The 20,279-nt window shown below is 33.4% G+C and overlaps 1 protein-coding gene across 4 annotated transcripts in view; it reads left to right on the forward strand.

Annotated features, from left to right (window-relative positions):
* LOC105110922 (uncharacterized) overlaps positions 1-1,249 on the forward strand; it is a 6,804-nt gene extending 5,555 nt beyond the window's left edge. For all 4 annotated transcript variants that reach the window (XM_011006126.1, XM_011006128.1, XM_011006129.1 and 1 more), the window contains one exon: positions 838-1,249. The gene's annotated coding sequence lies outside the window, so the exon portion shown is untranslated. The remainder of the gene's footprint in view (positions 1-837) is intronic.
* Positions 1,250-20,279: the final 19,030 nt, after the last annotated feature.

The following is a 20,279-nucleotide window of genomic DNA, read 5'->3' on the forward strand; positions in this document are numbered from 1 at the left end:
TTTTGTTCCGGGGGGGGCTTGTTTGTCTTTTATTTTCGTACTCTAGCATATGCTTAATATGGCAATTAGCATGAAAGAGGTCTTACCTGTCTTCATAAGAAGGTTAAGTTTTTTTAGTGAAACATTAATTACATAGAATGAGGGGTTTAGATGTTTGAATGGGAAAAATCATTACAGAAACTAACCAGATTACTTATCAGGTTAATATCGTGGAGAATCTCCATGTGTATACAAAAAAAATTGCTGAAATTTCTCAATTGTTCAGTGTTGAGGAAGATATTGACTTGGGTTTTCAAAGATGTGCTATTCTTCATCCTTAGAGAATGGTAGAGAGAGCTGTGGTATTAGCAACATTTATGTCAGCTGAGGTTATTTACAATTGATTGACATAAATGTTGCATGCTTTGTTTTTTCTGTTTTTGGAAGAATTCTTTTTCATACTAAGGCAACTGAAGTTGACTCAATTAGAGAATCTTAATGGATGAAGGTGCATGGAGCCTCTAGTTAACCCCTACTTTCACTCATGGTTGATGAGTGTGTTATAGGCCAGATTCATAGAGAGTCAACCATTTATGAGTTTTTTGTTTTCCAAGGCTACAAGGGTGCTTGTAGCATCTTGCTGTGGTCATTGACCCAGAGCAAGTGCATATTATGGTAAGACTAACTATGAAATGGTTCACTTTTTTGAGTCCATTGAACTTGATTCAGCTGGTCTACGGAGTAGAGCGGGATTGTCCTATTCTCAACTCTGTTGGATATTTCATTTTTCCCATTTTGTCTGCATCTCATGATTGACTTCATTCAGTTTATTTATCTCTTATTTCATGGTGAAAACAGAACCAACTTGTCTTGGATCTTGAAAATGGACTCTTTCAGCAACTGAAAACCACATCTGCTGCCCAGCCAACTGAAAGCACTTAGTTGCAGATACAATGGTTTAGTTTGCACTCGCTGTGGAGTTTGCTTCATGTCTTATGCTGTTGAGCTGAAGACCAAACGAACTGAGAATGCCATGAAGATGTGAAACAGCTTGGCTTGTTATCATGGTGCAAGATAGAACTCACTTTTATGACTTTGGTATCAACATTTATATGGGGTGGGTTCCCGTAGAGGCTTGGGGCTCAATTTGTGCTTGTGATTTCATTTTTCCCGATTATGTGCGAATTGATTCTGTGGTTGTTTTTTTTTGGATAAACCTTACATTCAATGAACATTCTCTTGTAATATTTGGTAGTCACAGCAGTCATCAGTATGTTCGAAGAGGTTTTCCCTTTCAGATCAAGAAGAGATCACTAGAGAAGAAATATGATCAAGTAGTTGCTGGTCATTTTCCACCCCTTTACAAGAAAAAAAAATGCTGCATTTTCTGCAACGAAGTGACACTGAATCTGACTGCAGACCTAATATTTAGAATGCAGTAGTTTATTGATACAGTAGTGTTGCGAGGCATCTGAATAACTGCCGTAGAGTATGCACATTTCTTGCTCAGTGCCAAGAACTGGTGAAAAGACCTGAATATTGCTTCCATATGGGTTTGTGCTATTGATGTAATTAATTTGCTTTAACCTTCTGGTTTATCGGGTGGTGTTAGAGCATCTTCAACTCAGGAGGCAAAAGGAAAGCCAAAACAAAAAAAATTGTCCTTTTAGCTATTATCTCCTCTTTTAGCATTTCCAACGGGAAAGCTATTTCAATAGCCAAAATCCCGAAATGCTATTTTTACACGTCTCTGAAAAATGCAAAAAGCATGGAGGAGGTACAAATACCCATCGGCCGACGACTCTTTCATCTGCAGTTGCCCTTTGCTTCCCCTTTTAAAAACGAAACAGAAAGCCTGCAAACCTCGAAGCCAGAATTGTCCTTCGAATCAATTATTTGACTCAATCGGACCATAGCTTCTTGATTTGTTTTCGCTCGTCAATTATTGCTTGCCTTTTCAATTGGCTTGCTTCAGTTATTGTAGTTCACCTTGACATTTCTCAAAATGGGTGTTTTTTTTTTTTAATTGTGATCCATTTGATGATTTTTTGCTTGACTTTATTTTTGTAAAGGAATTGGTTGCTTTCTCTTGTTGGTGATCAGTCTATGAATTTGAGTGTTAGTTTTGGTGATTTTTAGTTTGATTTGAAGCTTGTATTGTAAGTGATATTGCAACAAAAAACATGAACTCGAGGCTGCTACTCCTAGTGCTGGGGCTAGGCTAACGGGGTTTGAAAAATTGAAGGAGAAAAGAAGAGGAAAATATTAAAGGAAGGATAACAGTAGAGAAAGTGGTAGAATTAGAGAAGAGGGGAAGTGAAGAGAAAATCAACAAGATGGTCTTGAGAGTTTTAAACGAGGGCAGAGTTGAGTAACAAAATATTAGAAGATCATAAGCCTGCTCAAGAAGTGAAGCTCTTATAACTGTGGAAGAATTTCTGAATTTTACTTCAGTTCGGCAGAACTTGCTAGATTTTGTACTGTTGACAGAGTAGAGAAACTTCATGTTCCACGGACATGGATCTAACTATAGTGCTCAACAACTCAACTAAAGTTTTGTGTTGCCTTTTGTTTTTTTGTGCGCCGGAGGGGAGCCTTTGTCCTAAACCAGACCACAATCAACAGTTCATATAAACGTTGACTAGCCTGCCCATTCACGACTCATTTTAGATTAACGACGATCCACACAGATCCCGGGTTAGTATGTCATTAATGAAATGCGAATCTTCTGAACTTTGCATGCTGTAGTCTCTAATAGAATGCTTTAAATTGTTGGAGTTTGATTGACTAGAACTTCATGTTTTTACAAGTTACCGGGGCGAGATGAGCACCTGCTTACTTGATTTTTTTTTTCATTAATCATAATTTCATTGATTAACCTGAAAGGCAAAAACCTTTTGACAGTCCTAGCAGTGAAATTTAACCAATACCAAGTTTAGAACGGAGAATCTCGGGCCGCCTGCGCATTCCAGGCTCTTACAAGAATGTTTTGAATGGTCATATGTTCCAGCACTGTCAATGGAGACAAATCCAGGATTTGTCCGTCATTAGGATAATGGCTCAGCGGAACCATAACGCGGGGGTTATGACAGAGGTCAAAACAAGTTGTATTTTCAAAGAATTGATTGTGAGCTTCTTGAGGACTAAAGCATGAGATTAAATCTGAGTCTCACTCATCTTTCCTTTCTTTCTAATACCAGGCTTACAATCGTCCATTGATCGAATAACAGTGACTATGACCTCAAGAAATATACGTGGGTAGCGACAATAATCAGCATACATCTTGTGCCATGCTATTGAACATTTAACCTATTTCCAGTGCATACAGTCAGTGCTATATGTAACCGCAATACAAAATCTTTTCACGTAGTAGCTAATTTGAGAAAAATCCATAAAAACGTATCTCAAATCACCTATAATGGCATCTTTCATACTACCCCAAATGAGATCAAGGAAGCTGCAGTCTATTTTTACTCCAACCTGTTCAGTAAGCCTTGCTCTAAGAGGGCTAAGTTGGATCTTGCTGATTATAATTAAGAAGCTTAGTTTAGAGAGGGCCAATTGGCTAGAACGGGAAGTATCAATGGAAGAAGTTATAGAAGCAGTTTGGGACTGCGATTTTACAAAATCTCCAGGACCAGAGGGTTTTAATTTCAAATTCTACAGGAAGGCTTGGATCTTGATCTGTCATGATATTATGGATTTAGTGCTAACTTTTTCAGAATAGAGAAGCTTCCAAAGGGTGTAAACCTGGCCTATGTAACATTGATTCCAAAGACTGAGGTATCAAAAGGATTCTCTGACTACAGATCGATTAGCATGGTTTATGGGATATACAAAATAGTGGTGAAGGTGCTCTCCAAGAGGCCAAAGCACGTCATCTAAGACCTCATTAGTGATAACCAAACAACATTCATAGCAGGTGGACAGATCACTAATGGGTTTATGATAGCAAATGAAGGAATGATGTTCAAAGTAGCTTTTCACAAAGCTTTTGATACAGTCTTGTGAGATTACCTTGATGAAGTGATGGGATACATGAGATTTGGTAACAAATGGAGAAGACTTAATTATGAGTGCCTTTCTACTTCACAGCTCTCAGTCCTTGTTAATGGCTCTCCTACTAGAGAGTTTCGTGTCGTGGCATTCGACGGGGTGACCCTTTGTCACCTTTTTTATTCAACATAACAGTGGAAGGCCTTTTAGTGTTGATTCATCTGGCATCAACTAGTAGTATGGCTTAGTTCTGAAAGTAATTAAGGCTAGGTGGAAGGACTTCATTTGTAAAAAGCACCAACCATCTTTCAAATATGCCTTCCAACCTTCTTCAAACTATCTAGAATTTGGCAAGGAATCATGTCTGTGATCAATCCTGGAGATGATGCTTCTGAGGCCTTGAAAAGATGCTCTAGCTATGTCACAGGGCATGGAAAAATGTTACATTTTGGATTGACACGTCCTTGGGAGACACCCCTTTAAAGGTACAATTTCCTAGACTATATAAGCTATCCATTAAACCAACCACAAAGATCCATGATATTGGTGAATGGACACATTATACCTGAATTTGGAACTTAATTTGGCGAAGGAATGTGAGAGCTTTCGAGTGGGAGGAGCAGATTAATTCCTTCCAATTGTAATTGAATGGTGCCCATGCTAAAATCTGGAATATTGATAGGAAGGGAAAATTTACGGTAAAATCTTGTTGTATCTTGATTGACAGGTTGATATATCAAGGTCTCCAGCGTTTCACTTCAAATATTTGGAATGAGCAGCTAGCGGTGGAATGAGTAGCACCGCAAAAAATAAAAGTTTTTTTTATGGATAATAGTACAAAATTATCCATGTACAAGAGACTTTCTTATCAACCGATACCTTCTATCATTGGAGCAAGCTTCATGCCCGTTTTGTGCATCAGAGATAGAGTCGGCATATCATCTTCTCCTTCAATGCTACTTTTCTTGAAAACTATGGACGAAGTTCCTTACATGGTGGGGGGTCTAAGACTATGGATCAACTTCTGGTTCAATGGCCAGCATTGACAGATGGTAGATTCTAGAGAAAAGCAAGAAACCTCCTTTCATATGAAATTGCTTGGAGTATTTGGTTAAGTAAGAATCACCTAATCTTTAATCAAATATAGCCGAACTGGAAATCATGTTTCATGCTGTACGGGTATAATGCTGTGTACTGTTCTACTCAAAGTAGGGTTCAATTATTAAAAAAAAAAAAATTGTTCCTGAACCTCAGATAAATCATCTCAAAACAAAAGGGAACATGACAATTCACAAGTCCTATAAAAGATTTCGCATAGAAGATACGTACGCCTTTAGAAATTAAATGAAGCAAAAGATGGACCAAAATCTACTGGCAACCGTAACAATCCATTGCTATCAATGAAACCTACGTAGCATGCACAACAGACAAGAGTAATGGCCATGATGAATTCCGGCAGGGGACCCTCCTCCTCCTCCTATCATAGGAGGGATCCCTCCTCTTTATTCATTTCCAAGAAGATGATGACAACCACTGGGCATGCAGCTTCACATGCACATGGACATCCTCATGCACAACCACAAAGACATTCTCATGGACACCCTCTCATTCTTTAATTTCTATCCACCCCTCTTTTTCTCCATTAACCCACCATTAAAAGGGACACAACTGGTCTCTAGTTGTATCAAAACCATATCAACTTGTAAGAGTAAAACACCCATCTACCATGATGAGTTAATCTTATGCACTTGCTTCCATGGAGCTCCTCCGCATGTCAAAATCACATTATATGAAAGCTAAAGAAATCTAAATTAAGGATAATAATAACTATTAATATTATTATCAGAAGTCCACCATTTTTATGAGCTTTAATCTAGTTGTTTAAATGAGATAGTTTAACCTAAAATATCCATTATTATAATAACTTCTGTTGTGAAGTGCATGACGTTGAATTGACAAGGCTGCCTCCTGAGTTGGAAGGTGTTTTGAATTTAATTATAAAATTATGATTTAAGGGACTTGTCACCTATTATTATAGTTACTATAAAACCTATAACATGCGAGAGTTTGAATAAGGAAACTAGTTATGCGAGAAAAAGACACATCATCCTTAGTGTACCCTGTATAAGTTAAGTTGGATTGTTAATTGATTTTTATTTTAAATTATGTTTTTATTTGTTGGCCTTATTTAAAGTTTAAGGCATATATCTCTTTGTAAAAAGTCTCTACATTATCTATCTGTATTGCACTTATTTTTTAGATACAGTTAAATCCTAACATTTATTGTTATTAATTCATATACTTTAATATTATAAGTATGCATTATGTTGTAAAATTCATACTCAAATATTAATTAAAAAATTATTTTTTATGATATTTTGAAAACTTTGGTCAATTTCTAATAGATAATCATAAACTGATTATGATATTTATTTTGTACTTTTAAAACATGAAAAAAGTATGCATTTATTGTTGTTAATTCATATACTTTAATATTGTAAGTATGCATTATGTTGTAAAATTCATACCTAAATATTAATTAAACAAATTAATTTTTATGGTATTTTTAAAATTTTAGTCAAATCCTAATGGATAATCATTAGTTGATTATGATATCCATTTTGTACTTTTAAAACATGATAAAAATGTATTTTTATTTTTTTTAGAAAATATGCATGAAAAACTTTTAGAATTGGCCATTTTGAATTATTATTATTTTTTATCTTTTTATCCTTTTTTTTACCATCTATTTAACACAACATAAAAAAGTAATAAAAGGAAAATGCAACGCACACACGTCATCTTTTTTATTATATTTTTTACTCACACACCCCAGAATTACATGTTTGCAAATTACCAAAATTCAAAATTCAACAATAATTTAAACACACATATTAAACATTTAAAATTTGAAAAATCAATCTTCTAAAGATTGAAATAATTCAGAGAAGTTGCTAGAAACTAAGGAACCACACTAGAAGATTCTAGGAGTACAAGAATTGTGGTGGTACGTGGATCTCATGTGTTGCTGCTCATGGAATGCTAAAATCTAGTGGATTAAGAGTAGCGTTTACTCATCTTCATTCCTGTGTTGGCAGTGAATTTCATCATCACCCTCAAGATAAACAAAACAAAAAAAACCACACAAGAATTGATTTTATTTTTCTTTTCATTCTGTTTCTCTCTTCCTTTTAGTCGAAGGCTAATTCATGGTAGCCAATATGGTGGTTGGTAATTATGAGAAGACTATAGGGTTAATAGGTTTAAATATGGTGGTTAATGGCGATATCGGTGAAGGTTATGTTGCTGTTTCTATTGCTGTGGCTAAGGAGCTAATTAACAATGTAGAGAAAGGAATAAAATGGTGTTAAGATGACAAGTCTAGTACTTGGTTGATAACTAGTGAGGCTGGTGATGGTTTTGTTGTTGAGAGAAAAAGACAATTGTTGTGCTTATGGTTACTGGTGGTGGTTTTTTTTTTAATCTTTTTTTGGCCTTTTTTTTATGTGTGAGATTCCTTCACTATTTACAGGTAATTTTTTTTTTTCGTCTTCCCCTCAGTTGCTTGATCCTTAAGCGACCTAAATTTACTTTTTTCCTTTATTTTTTTATTTTCACCTTTTATCCCCTTATCCATTTATTATATTTTTTTTATTAATTTTTTTAATTTTTTTTGAAAAAAACAACGTCAACATTGACTCGATAAGAAAAATCAATCAATGATTTAAAAAATAGTATGTTAAAAGTTGAACGCGTTAACAATGAATTTGTGAATTCTGAATTCTTTTAAGAAAACACTAGAAATGTTAAAAATGACTCAAATATATTAAAAACATATATTTTTTTAAATTTTAATTTTTTTAATAAAAATAAGGGGTCAAAAATTAGGTTATGACAACCTTTATGAATGTAAAGTTAAAAAAAAATGAAATTAAGATCTTTTCGTAGCAAAGTTTGTTCATTTTAGGTTGTGTGGACATACTTTTGGAAGAAAATAATTATAATTAGTAGGAGTTAATTGTGTGATTGAAAAATTTTCTTAATAAATATGAATTGAATTCCTATAACATATGTGATAATGTCCCAAAATACCTAAATAGCTTAGAAGTAAGGCTCATGTGTTGAATAATTGGTTAATCTCTTAATTCTAGCATTTTGTTCCATTCTTCCTAGCCAACGTGGTTGGTAGTCGATACTTGAGGCTTGGTAAGCCAAAGTGGCTGGTATTTGCAAAAAGTCACATTTGGTAGATTTGAAGATTCTTAGATGCTTAAGTAAGTATTTGTTTGGAGATAGAAGACAATGATATTTTAGAGAGAAATACTCTACACATACACATAGAGTAAAGAATGAAGATTATGAACCTGAAGCTTAAAGGATTTATAAGATATTTACAACCCATGAATTTTGTCCTTTTAGGAGAAAAGGTGTTATAGTGTAATTTTATCTTGATAGTTTTAATAAGGGATAAATATTTCTTACATAAGTATTAATAAGGGAAAATATCTCTGGCATATACATTAATAAGAGAAAAATATCCCTTCCATAATCATTAATACGATGAAAATATCATATGCCATTAAGAGATTTTTTATACACCTAATGGTGTAGGGAGAGAAAGATCCAAAATGTAACTAAACCTATAGGAGTAGGGCTCTTCCTTTGGGTTAAGTATATGAGAGCAGGGCTCTTCTCTTAGATTAAACCCATAAAAGCTTGGCTCTTCCTCCAAGCTGAGCCTATGAGAGCCAGGCTTTTCTTCTAGGATAAGCCTGTGACATTGGGCTATTTTTCAAGATTGAGCCTATAAGGGCTGGGTTTTTCCCTTAGACTAAGCTCATAGGATTGGATTCTTCCTCAAAGTTGAGCCCATGAGGGCTAGACTCTTCCCTAAGACTGAGCCCATGAAGGCCAAACTCTTCCTTTAAACTAAGTTCATGGCATTGGACTCTTCCCTAAAACTAAGCCCATGAGAGCTAGACTTTTCTCCTAGGTTGAGCTTTTCTTATAGGTTGAGCCCATGAATGGTTTTTCTTAGGCATGTTGCTTGATACCACAAGTTTTGGGCTTTTAGGGTTTTTAGATCCATTAAATTTGGGTTTATCAATATGCATGTTATTTTCAAAATATCCTGCTATAATATATTGTTTACAAACTTTGGTTTACAACGACCATTAGTTGTAAAATATCATTGAAAAAACATAACTCTCCTAGCTAAAAGCAAATCCATAAAATGATTAACAATGTATACTTGTTTTATCCTTCTTGAAGCTACAATCGTCTTGGTATATGTCTTTTGTGTGTGTGTATTGTCTTGTAAAATATTTATAATATGACAACCACATCAAGTCATTATGAAATAAAAAGTGTTTTTATTTTTCAGTGTCTATTTTTATTTCATATAGTATAACATGGACTAATGGAAAAGCTTCAAATAATAAGAGGCAAAAAAGTATATTTTAATTTTAAAAACTACTAAGGACTATTATAAGTTTCTTGAAAAACCTTTATTAATATGTATATTTTCTCTACTTTTAGCTTTTCTTCTGTTGTTTTTAAGAATTTTTCATATTGTATTGTTTCCTCTTTAATTAAGTTATTGATCACCAGAATTTAAGTTTCATCTCTTTTAAAATATAATGATTTAAATTATAAGTGTTGTCACAAAAAAGACATTCAGATGATGATTTTTGAGAGAATAAAAAAAGAAGAAAAAGAGTCGTCACTAACTATTAAGATAATTAGTAAACTTATTAATTGGTCTTGCAAAGATAATGTTAAAGGTCTGGTTATGTAAAAGAAAGATGACAATCATCTTTCAGCATCCTACCTAAGACAAACTACATTGCATGTTAGACAAAATATACATTTTTTATTCTATTTATATGGAACTATCTAAACTTGTTGGGTGCTTATGAAAAAAAGAATAGCAAGAAAAAGAGGATGAAAAAGTAGAAAACCCGACTTAATCTCTTCAAAGTACCAATTATGCATGATATATATGTGTGTGTATAAAACTATTTTAAATGATTTTAAAATAGACACTATTACCTTGTTTGATGCATGTGCAAAACTAAATTGTATTAAAGAAGAAATAGTTCCAAAATTGTATTAAAAACCTTTTAGCAACAAACAAAACTAAATTAGTTATTGCATATAAAACTCAAGCATTAGTTTTTAATAACAAGATTTATTGAAAAACTTTCTATATCGTTACTAATGATATTAATTATACTATTATTCTAGGCACTCCTTTTATTAATATAATTTCTCATTAGAAAATTGATCATGAAAACATTATTTCAAAAATTGATGGTTCAAAACTTGTTTTTATGTTCCTAGAAAAGCCAAAGACTAGGAATTTAAATTTACTTAAAGCATGTTCTTTTTATACTCATTACATCAATGCATTGATATAAGAAAAATAAACTCATCCCATGCATCTAAAAAATGATGTCTTTTTATAAAGAATTTAACAGCAATTAAAAAATTCTATTTTGTAAAAAAGAATTTCAGAATTTCAAAGCAAGATAGAAAAAAAATATTTTATGATTTACCAAATGTCTTTTGGAAGAGAAAATAACATGTTGTTGATCTTTCTTATGATAATAGTCTTAATGAAAAACAAATTCCTAATAAAGCAAGCCTATTCAAATGAATGTTGAATTAGAACAATATTACCGTCTTGAGATAAAAAAAACTTAGAATCTAAAGGTCTTATATAAAAGTCTAGATCACATTGGTTGTGTATAGCTTTTTATGTTAACAAAAATCATGAAATTGAAAGAGACATACAAGAATTGTCATAAATTGTAAACCTCTGAACAAGGCTTTAAAATAGATTAGATATCCAATTAAAAAAAAAGATTTATTACAAAAATTTATATTCTGCATTCATATTTTCAAAGTTTGATATAAACTCAGGATTTTGATAAATTCAAATTCATCTGAAATATCGGTACAAAACTACATTTACAATTCTATTTGGTTCAATATGAGTGAGATGTCATGTCATTCAGACTAAAAAATACTCCTTCTAAATTTTAAAGAATTATGAATGATGTCAATGCATATGCAAAATTATGCATCATAAATATTAATGATATTCTTATCTTCTCAAATTATATAAAACGACATTTCATACATTTACAAACATTCTTTTATATAGCAAAGAAAAATGGTTTAGTCATTTAAAAAAAAAAATTTCTTTTTTTCAAACTCGTATTTGTTTTCTTGATCATTATATCTCTAAAGAAACTATCACAACTATAAAGAGATCTTTTACTTTTATCAATAAATTTCCTGATAAAATCCTAGATAAAACCTAACTACAAAGATTTTTAGAAAGTCTTAATTATGCTTTAGATTTCTATTCCAATATGAGCAGAATAACAAAACCCTTACATGACAAACTAAAAAAGAACCCTGTTCCTTGGTCTGATGGACATACTAGAATTATTTGAAAAATTTAAAAATAGGTCCAAAAGATTCCTTATCTATACATTGCCAATCCCTCAGCTCCTAAAATAGTTGAGATAGATGCCTTCGAATTGGGGTACGGGATATCCTTAAACAAGTTTAGGAGAAAAAAGAACAAATTCTTTAATTTATTGTTGCTCATTAGAATGATTGCCAAAATAATTACTCTATTATTAAAAAAGAAATTCTTAGTATTGTGTTATGCATTAGAAAATTTCAAATTTACTAAATCAATTTTTTTTTTTGCGTATTGATTGCAAATTTGCTTAAGAAGTTTTACAAAAATATATTTAAAATATTGCTTCAAAATAGAGTTTTGCTCGATACCAAACTATATTAAGTGTTTTTTTTATTTCAATATAGAATATATAAAAGAAGATATAAATTTATTCCTGATTTTCTAACTAGAGAATTCCTCCAAAACAAGTCTTTATGCCTCCCAAATCCAAATCCAAAGACAAAAGTGAAGACCCACAAACAAAGTCCGAGTCTTCAAATCTCAAGACCCTACAAAACTACTTGCATCAACAAATTTCTCTACAAAACCAATCAAATCATGGTATGAAGCAATTATATAAAAAAAAAAGAACACTCTTTACAAGTACAACATTAGGTAAAATCTTTATCCAATTCATTAGAATTAATTTTGGCTTAACAAGCTATTAACCATAAGTCCTTTTAGAAAGAAAGATCTTCTCAAATAATTTCATAAAGATTGCAAACCTACTAAACTGGTTCCTTTAATAGTGGGATTACTTTGGTTGTATATAAGAAATAATAAACCCCACCTTTTAGTTGAAAATGACTACATTTATTTCAAATAGAATTTTAGACCTTTAGAAAATGAAAAGAAATTCCCACCAATTCTCATGTCTGTTCCAAATTCTTTGTCCTTTGGTTATGTTCTTTGTATTTTGATTATAATTACCAGCATGAGTATTTCATCCTCATCAGAAGATATAAAGCAAAATGATGGGACTCCTTTGCAATATAAAGCAAAAGTTCAAAACCTATTGTAACTGAATGACTCCAACAACACTAGAAGGCCCAAATTGTAAACTCAAATCTTTAATCCAAATTTCTAGCCTGAATTTCTCATGCTTTTGCTCTTCTTGCCTCAACTAAATCTAAAGAACAATATTTTAAAATCATGAAACAACTTATACAAAGCATCAAAGATGATGAATCCTCTTCATCTTTATTCTTAAGTTCCATTGTTGGCCTAGTTGATGATAATGAAGATAATTGTTATTAAATTCTTCCTCATGTACAAAAATAATGTGTACTTATTGTAAAAAAAAGGAAGAGTATTTTCTTAGGCCTAGAAATATTCTAGCCTATTCTTAAATCTTACTGGTTTAACTTCTATTATCAACATAAGTGGTTAAAACTACCCATATTCTAATTTAGCTTTTTTAAAATAGCTAACCCCCATTTGCAAATGATGACAAACAACACTAGATAATTTTTTCACCCATTTGCAAAGGATGACAAACAATAATAGAAATTTTTTTCAAGTTTTCAAAAAGCTGACCTTCACTTGCAAAGGATGACAAACAATAAAGAGACAACTTTTTCAACTTTTCAAAAAGCAAATTATTTGCTTTATAAAAAGGCTTTCCCAAACTTTAGAGTCAGAACTACACAGATCAGTTCATCTATAAAAGACATCAAAATACTTTTATTTTGTAATTCCCTGTAACACATTATATTGCCATCTAAATATCCTATAAACAGATCCATATTCTTGGATACAAAACTAAAGAATTTATATCTCCTATACTAGTTTCTATATAAATTTAAGTAAGATTCCTTTAAATCTCCTATATATATATAAATTCTTCTTGTTATTCTATATATATATTTTTGCAAAATTAAGTATGCTCTATGTTTGTTAGAGGATCCTATCATTCTTAGACCTGCCTTTTCATTCACATTAGAAGTTTATTTTATTTTTATTTTATAGTTTTGTTTTGTAATCAAATATATCTGTTGCAAACCTGTAACCAAATGTCTACATCATTCTTATAAGTAACAATGCCATGTACTTGTTTTTATTTTCTATTGATGATTAATATCATGAGTAATGACAAAGAAATTTTTGAGATAAAACCTATTATTAAAAACTAATGCTTGAGTTTTACATGCAATAACTATTTCTTATTTAATATAATTCAAATTTGCACCTGGATCAAACAAGGTAACAATGTAATTTGAAACTATTATAGGAGATATAAGTTCTTTGGTTTTGGATTCAAGAATAAAGATCTATTTGTAGGATATTTAGATGGCAATATAGAGTTAACTAGGAATTACAAAATGAGAGTATTTTGATGCCTTCTATAGATGAACTTGTCTATGTAGCCTCTAATGTTTGGGAAGAGTCTCTTTATATAAAGGGGTTTGAGATTGACTTTTTCAAAATTTCATAAAGCAGATGATTTGGTTTTTGAAAAGTTAGAAAAGCTCCTTACTTATTGTTTGCCATCCTTTGCAAGTGAAGGTCAACTTTTTTAAAAGTTGAAACAACTACCTGCTGTTGTTTATCATCCTTTGCAAGTAGGGGTTAGCTTTTGTAAAAAGTTGAATTGAAATCTGGCTAGTTTGACCATTTGTGCCGAGAAGAGGAGTTGGGCCAACAAGATTTGTGAATGAGCCAGAATAGTTTTAGGCCTAGAAAAATACTCTTTGTTTTTACAATAAGTATATATTATTTTTGTATAAGAGGAAGAATTTCATAACAATCATCTTTATTGTCATCAGCTAGGCTAACAATGGAACCTAATGATGAAGATGAAAAGGATTCATGATTTTTTATGCTTTATAGGAGCTGTGTCATGATTTTAAAATATTCTTTTTTTTAGATTTAGCTGAGGCAAGAAGAGTAAAAGCATGAGATCTTTAGGCTAGAAATTTGAATTGAGGATCTGGGTCAATAATTTAGGCCTTCTGGTATTGTTGAAGCCATTACAACATGTTTTGAACTTTTGCTTTATATTGCAAAGGAATTCCACCATTGTCCTTTATATCTTCTGATGAGGATGAGGTACCAATGCTAGTAATTATAGTAAAAATATGAAGAATAGACCTAAAGGACAGAATTTAGAACAAAACATGAGGATTAATGGGAATTTCTTCTTATTTTCTGAAGCTTTAAAATTATATTTGAAATAAATGTAGTCATTTTCAATTAAAGAATGAGGTTTTATTACTTCGTAAATACAACCAAACTAATCCTACCATTAAAGGAACCAGGTTGGTAGGTTTGAAGTCTTGATGAAATTATTGAAATATAATAGACAAAAGTTGTTACCTTTACTATTTTGAAGAAAAAAGACATTGAATCAGACTTGTTAATAATGCCGGTATGAATAAGAACAAGCCTTAGAATCACTAAGTTTGACATGATAGTTGATTAAAAATTAGATTGTTTGGTGAATTTTTTCCAAACAGAAGGATGGATGATATATTGGATAATACATGTTGTAACCCAATTTTGGATTCACTAAAATTTTTTGGAATGTTATTTTATCTTATTATTCATGACAAAAAAATATAACAAAAAAAAACAAGGAAAAAAAGATTAAAAAATTCATTCTGATTCTCAATTCTCAAATTCACGTATTATTATTTGAGTTACTGTTTGGGTACTATTCATTTTTCTCATACTTTTTCTGCACCCTAGTAAGATATTAAATTTTTTTTAATAAATTAAAAAATACCAAAAATATCCCAACCGTTAGATCTAATAGTGTTTAGATCTGAGCCTTTGATTTCTTAGGATACAATAGGCTTTACCACACCAGATTAAAACCCAAATCAATCTCAGCCGTTCAAATAATATGCCCTTCGATCTGGTTGCGCCACGTCAGCAGGTATACCGAGCACTCAGTACACCGCGCCACACCAGATCTTAGCCCATTCAATCCTGACCGTCCGATCAACTTGGAGATCAAACGAATCACAGCCGCACGATCTGTTCATCCAAGATCCAGCGGTTCACAGCCTTAAGACGCAGGAGTGCACCATACACTCGTCCACACCAGATCAAAACCCAGAGCTTCTCTCTCCTATCGCCGGCGATTCTCTCTCTCTCCACGGATCTCCCATTTCCGGCCGTCTCAAGCCGTGAAACCACCACAGAATTGTGCATCGCCTCCCCCTGAGCAAAACCCCGGCCGTTGAACACGTTGTTACCGGCTAATGCGGCCGGAAAAAGGCCGCGACCGACATCGACCAATCGACCTTCAAGTCGTCGATTCTCCCTCCTCAGCCATCAACGGACAACGAGACCACCACCATCAGAATCCTTGTCCTCAGATCTACCAGATTCGACTATCTTTTGCCGGAAACTCGCCGGAAAATTTCGCCCGTGAACAGTAACCGCGGGTCCAATGGCATTTTCGTAAATTTTCGATAAATCCGAGGGTATTTCAGTCTTTTGCCTATATAGGGGTGCTCAGGTAATTTTTTATGATATTTTATGGTATTTTTTGATATTTTTATATATAAATACTTGTAAATTTTTGCATGAAAAAAAAAAAAACAAAAGAAAACCAAAATAAATAACGACGCGGGTTTAACACCCATTTTATCATATCACTGTTCATAGGTCAAAAACCCAATTTTCAAGAATTGATATATCTATTTGTGAATGATATCAAAATAATTTTTATTTTATAAAATAAATTTTTTCGACACGTCTCTTTTATTTACAGAAAAGGACCGATGTCAAAAATTTAAATACCAAATATGGATTATGTCCATTATTATTTATTTTGGTAAATCAGACGTAACTCTCCTTTTTAGGGATAAACGTCGACATTTTAGACAAAGTCTTCTAATTTTAGGGACTGATGTCATTTTTAACGCGTCTCCTATTTTTAGGGACCGACGTTAAATATGTTAAAAATTTACAAATAAGCTCAAAATATAATAGCATTTGAATCAAAATAAGAAAAACACACAAGTAAAGGAAACCTTTCTCTGAAAGGATGTTTTAAGGGTGGTGTCTACCTTCCCTTAATCATAACTAACCCAGTATCCGAATCTCTGGGACTAGTGTCTAATTTTGGATTTCTAGTTCCCTCAAATTACTAGATGGCGACTCCAAATAAAATCTTTATTTCCCCCTAATCAAATAAAAAATTAAATTCCTTTTGTTTTAACAAAAAAACAAACAAAAAAGAGGAGTGGAGCCGTCGCCCGACGTCGTGAAGCGACAGAATGGCGACTCCGCTGGGGACTTAGGGTTGAACCTACTACTTGTGTTTGCTTTTCATATACTTTTTCTTATATGCTATTTATTTTTGGCATTTATTTTATTTACATTATTTGTTACTGTAATTCTTTTCAATTTTTCATATTGTCACATGCATGCATGATATTTATTTGTGTATTCACACACTTCACGATGAACCCATAAAAGCTCTGGACCCGAGCTTCGTCCTTTTTAAGATTAGAAAAGAAAGATTCAAGTGGTAAGTGTGACTTATGTCCACTGATGCTCATCTGGACTTTCGCTTGGATTGTAACTCACCCTATGCAACGAGTATTGTGGAATTTTATCCCATACTCATGTTGCATAAGGTTAAGAGGCCGATTACTTCACAAGTAATTCGGGCAATCTAAGAACCAAATAATTTCTTTAAGGATAGAATAAATTAAACCAAACCTTATGAGTTAAATCCTATCAAGTAGGATATAAGACACAAATAAATTGTCAATGCATTAACATACATTTTCATATACATTCCATATTCTCATTATATCTCCACCGATCCTTATAGGAAGTGTGAGATGGAAAAAACCAATACTATTGAGGAATTTTTGACCAGATCAGAATTGAGCCAACATGATGAAGGGGATTGTTTGCCATCAGAATTCGAGCCTCAATTACCGGCACAGGTTAAATTAGATGACAGACCACTTGGTACAGGACAACTACTGAACTGTTGGGAAATGTTATCTATTCATGATCAGGTCAATTTTCAGAAACAATATGGGGACTTGGCACATTTACTGAAAATTAGGGTCCAACATGCCTGTTTTCAAGCCATGATAGGTTTTTGGGATCCAGAATATCGGTGTTTCACTTTTGATACTGTGGATATGACTCCTACTATCGAGGAGTATGGATCTTTGCTAAATTGTCCCAAGTCAGAAAAGGTGTACTTTTACACACCTATAGAGCATGCACTTTCTAACTTTGCTTGGATTACCCAGATAGACTGTCAACTAGCAAAATCACATGCAACTAAACGAGGAAACAACCAGGGTTGGTTTTGGAATGAGCTAGAAGCCATATTCAAGAGGAGACTACATGATGAAAGCAATGAAATTCGATTGAGAATTTTGGCGTTGGGCATATATGGTTTGGTTCTTTTCCCATCTGCCGAGGGAATGATCGATTTTGAGGCTGTTAATGTATTTAAAAATGTGGTGACCCTCAAAATTAATCCTGCTACAGCAATATTGGCAGAAACTCTCTCATCTTTGAATTATTGTAGAAAAGCCGGAAAAGGTCGTTTAAGATGTTGCTTGCAGCTTTTGTTTGTTTGGACTGTGAGTCACATGATTGAGGGGAAGATCTCAGGTTTGGTTGGTACCCCATGGCATCTTTATTCTAAATTGGAGAATTTTGCTGAAAAACATTTGCATGAAGTAGGAAGAACTACATGGGAATCAATGTTTCTGAGTTTGAGTAAATCTCAATTTCATTGGAGGAGTCGATATTCTTACTTCAAATCTTATCTAGCATATTGTGGTGAGTACCCATGGGTCCCGTTGATAGGAGCCCGCTGCTGTATTAGTTATTGTCCTAACATGGTTTTACGACAGTTTGGATTTGAGCAGTTTATTCCAAGAACTACCGAGCTGGCAACATTCTATGAAGATTTCAAGACCTCAAAGAAATTATTAGAGTCAGTGAAAAAGGCATGGAAGCATCCTGGTAGGGTTACTTCTGTTAATAGGGTAGAAGGAAAAACAACTAAAGGATATCCAATATGGCAGAAGAAGAGAGGGAAAGGGTACAAAGTTCCTCCATTTGAAGGGCCATCTAGGTCTGTGATTCAGTCTGCTGAAGACATACATGAAGAGGTTCGTGCTCAACAAGAATCTTACAACCTAGATTTGAATTCTGAAGTAGAAGAGTTAACGGCTAAAAAAAGAAAGTTAGCATCTAATCTAGCCATCCGAGAAAAAGCATTGGCTATCACGAAACAGGAAAAGGATGACTTGTCAACTCAGCTACAACATCAACAACTTGAGTTCCAGCGACTACAAGAAAAATATGCACTTCTGTCAGAAGATAAGAGGAAGCAAGATGTCAACGTGAAGAGATGCGTTAAAAGAGCATCAAAATCTGAGGAAATAGCATTAAAGTTGGAAGAGGCAAATAAATCACTTCAGGAACAGTGTCAAAATCAAGATGCAGTGATTGCCAATTTAGATGAGCAGGTGAACCATTTGCTTTCCATTAAGCAAACCTTATCATCAGAAAAAGAAAATGCAGAAAAAGAAGCAGAATGTTGGGCTTCTGAAGCTATGCGCTATCATGTACAAGCAGATGATGCCAAGAATTATGCTTCAGGATTAAGAAGCATGGCCCAACAAATAGCAGATGGTGAACCAATGACTAGAAATGAATTCCATCAGTTTTTTGGGCTAATCAGAGATGGGATTAATGAGATAGCAGCATATGACGGCCCAAGGCTTTGGAAAGATTGACTTGTTGTAATTCTGATATTGTAAACCAATAAAAGACAATTTCATCATCTTTTTTATTATGAAAAATGTTTATTTTGATATGGATTTATGCCATCAAATTTCTTCCCTAAATCGGTTCAAGTTCCTGTAGGTTTGGAGTCCTCAGTGAGAACTTTTTAAGAGAATCTGATCTGGTCTATTCCTCATCATAAGTTAAAGGAAAACCTAAAACAAATAACAGGCATACATCATCCATATAGCATTTTGCATCCATTTGTGCATTTCATTCATTTTTATGGCATTCATCCAGGTTGAAATATAGGTCCCCCAAAAGACCATAAAATTCATTACACTCGACTTCGAAGAAAGATAATGGAGAACGAAGAAAGAGCACATCTAGAGGCTCATTATCAAAGGGAGTTGGAGAGCATGAAAAATGATATCGCAAGACTTACAAGTCTACTCGAGCAGGCCCTAGTATCCAAGTCTGGAGAAGATACCTCTACTCAGCCAACGGTTGCAACTCCAGCTATATCTACTCCAGTAGCTCCTTTCGTGTTCACTTCCCAAAATCTAGGAGCAAATCCTTCTTCATCTGAACAGCAGTTCACTGCCAATGTTCCACCAGCACAAGTGCCGATCATAAACTTGACAGCTGATGACTCACATAAGATGAGATACTCTAAACCTGTTGATTATGACAAACTGACCGCTCTAGAAGAAAGATTGAGAGCAGTCGAAGGGGCAGACTTATATGATCCTGTTCATGCTGCAGAGATGTGTTTAGTCCCAAATGTAGCTATACCCAAAGAATTTAGGGTACCAGAATTTATCAAGTATATGGGAACTGAATGCCCACTCACTCATCTTAAATCTTATTGCAATAAGATGGCAGAAGTGGTGAATGATGAGAAACTTCTCATCCATTTCTTTCAAGACAGTCTTTCTTGATCAGCATTAAGTTGGTATACAAGACTAGATAATACTAAGATCAGAAAGTGGAAAGATTTGGTCAAAGCTTTTGTGGAGCAATACAAATTCAACATGGAGGTAGCCCCGGACAGGTCAAGCTTGTTAGTCATGGAGAAGGGCAACAAAGAGACTGTAAGAGAATA

The sequence above is a fragment of the Populus euphratica genome, unplaced genomic scaffold (assembly GCF_000495115.2).
Source record: "Populus euphratica unplaced genomic scaffold, PopEup_1.0 scaffold269.1, whole genome shotgun sequence".
Taxonomy (NCBI): Eukaryota; Viridiplantae; Streptophyta; class Magnoliopsida; order Malpighiales; family Salicaceae; genus Populus; species Populus euphratica.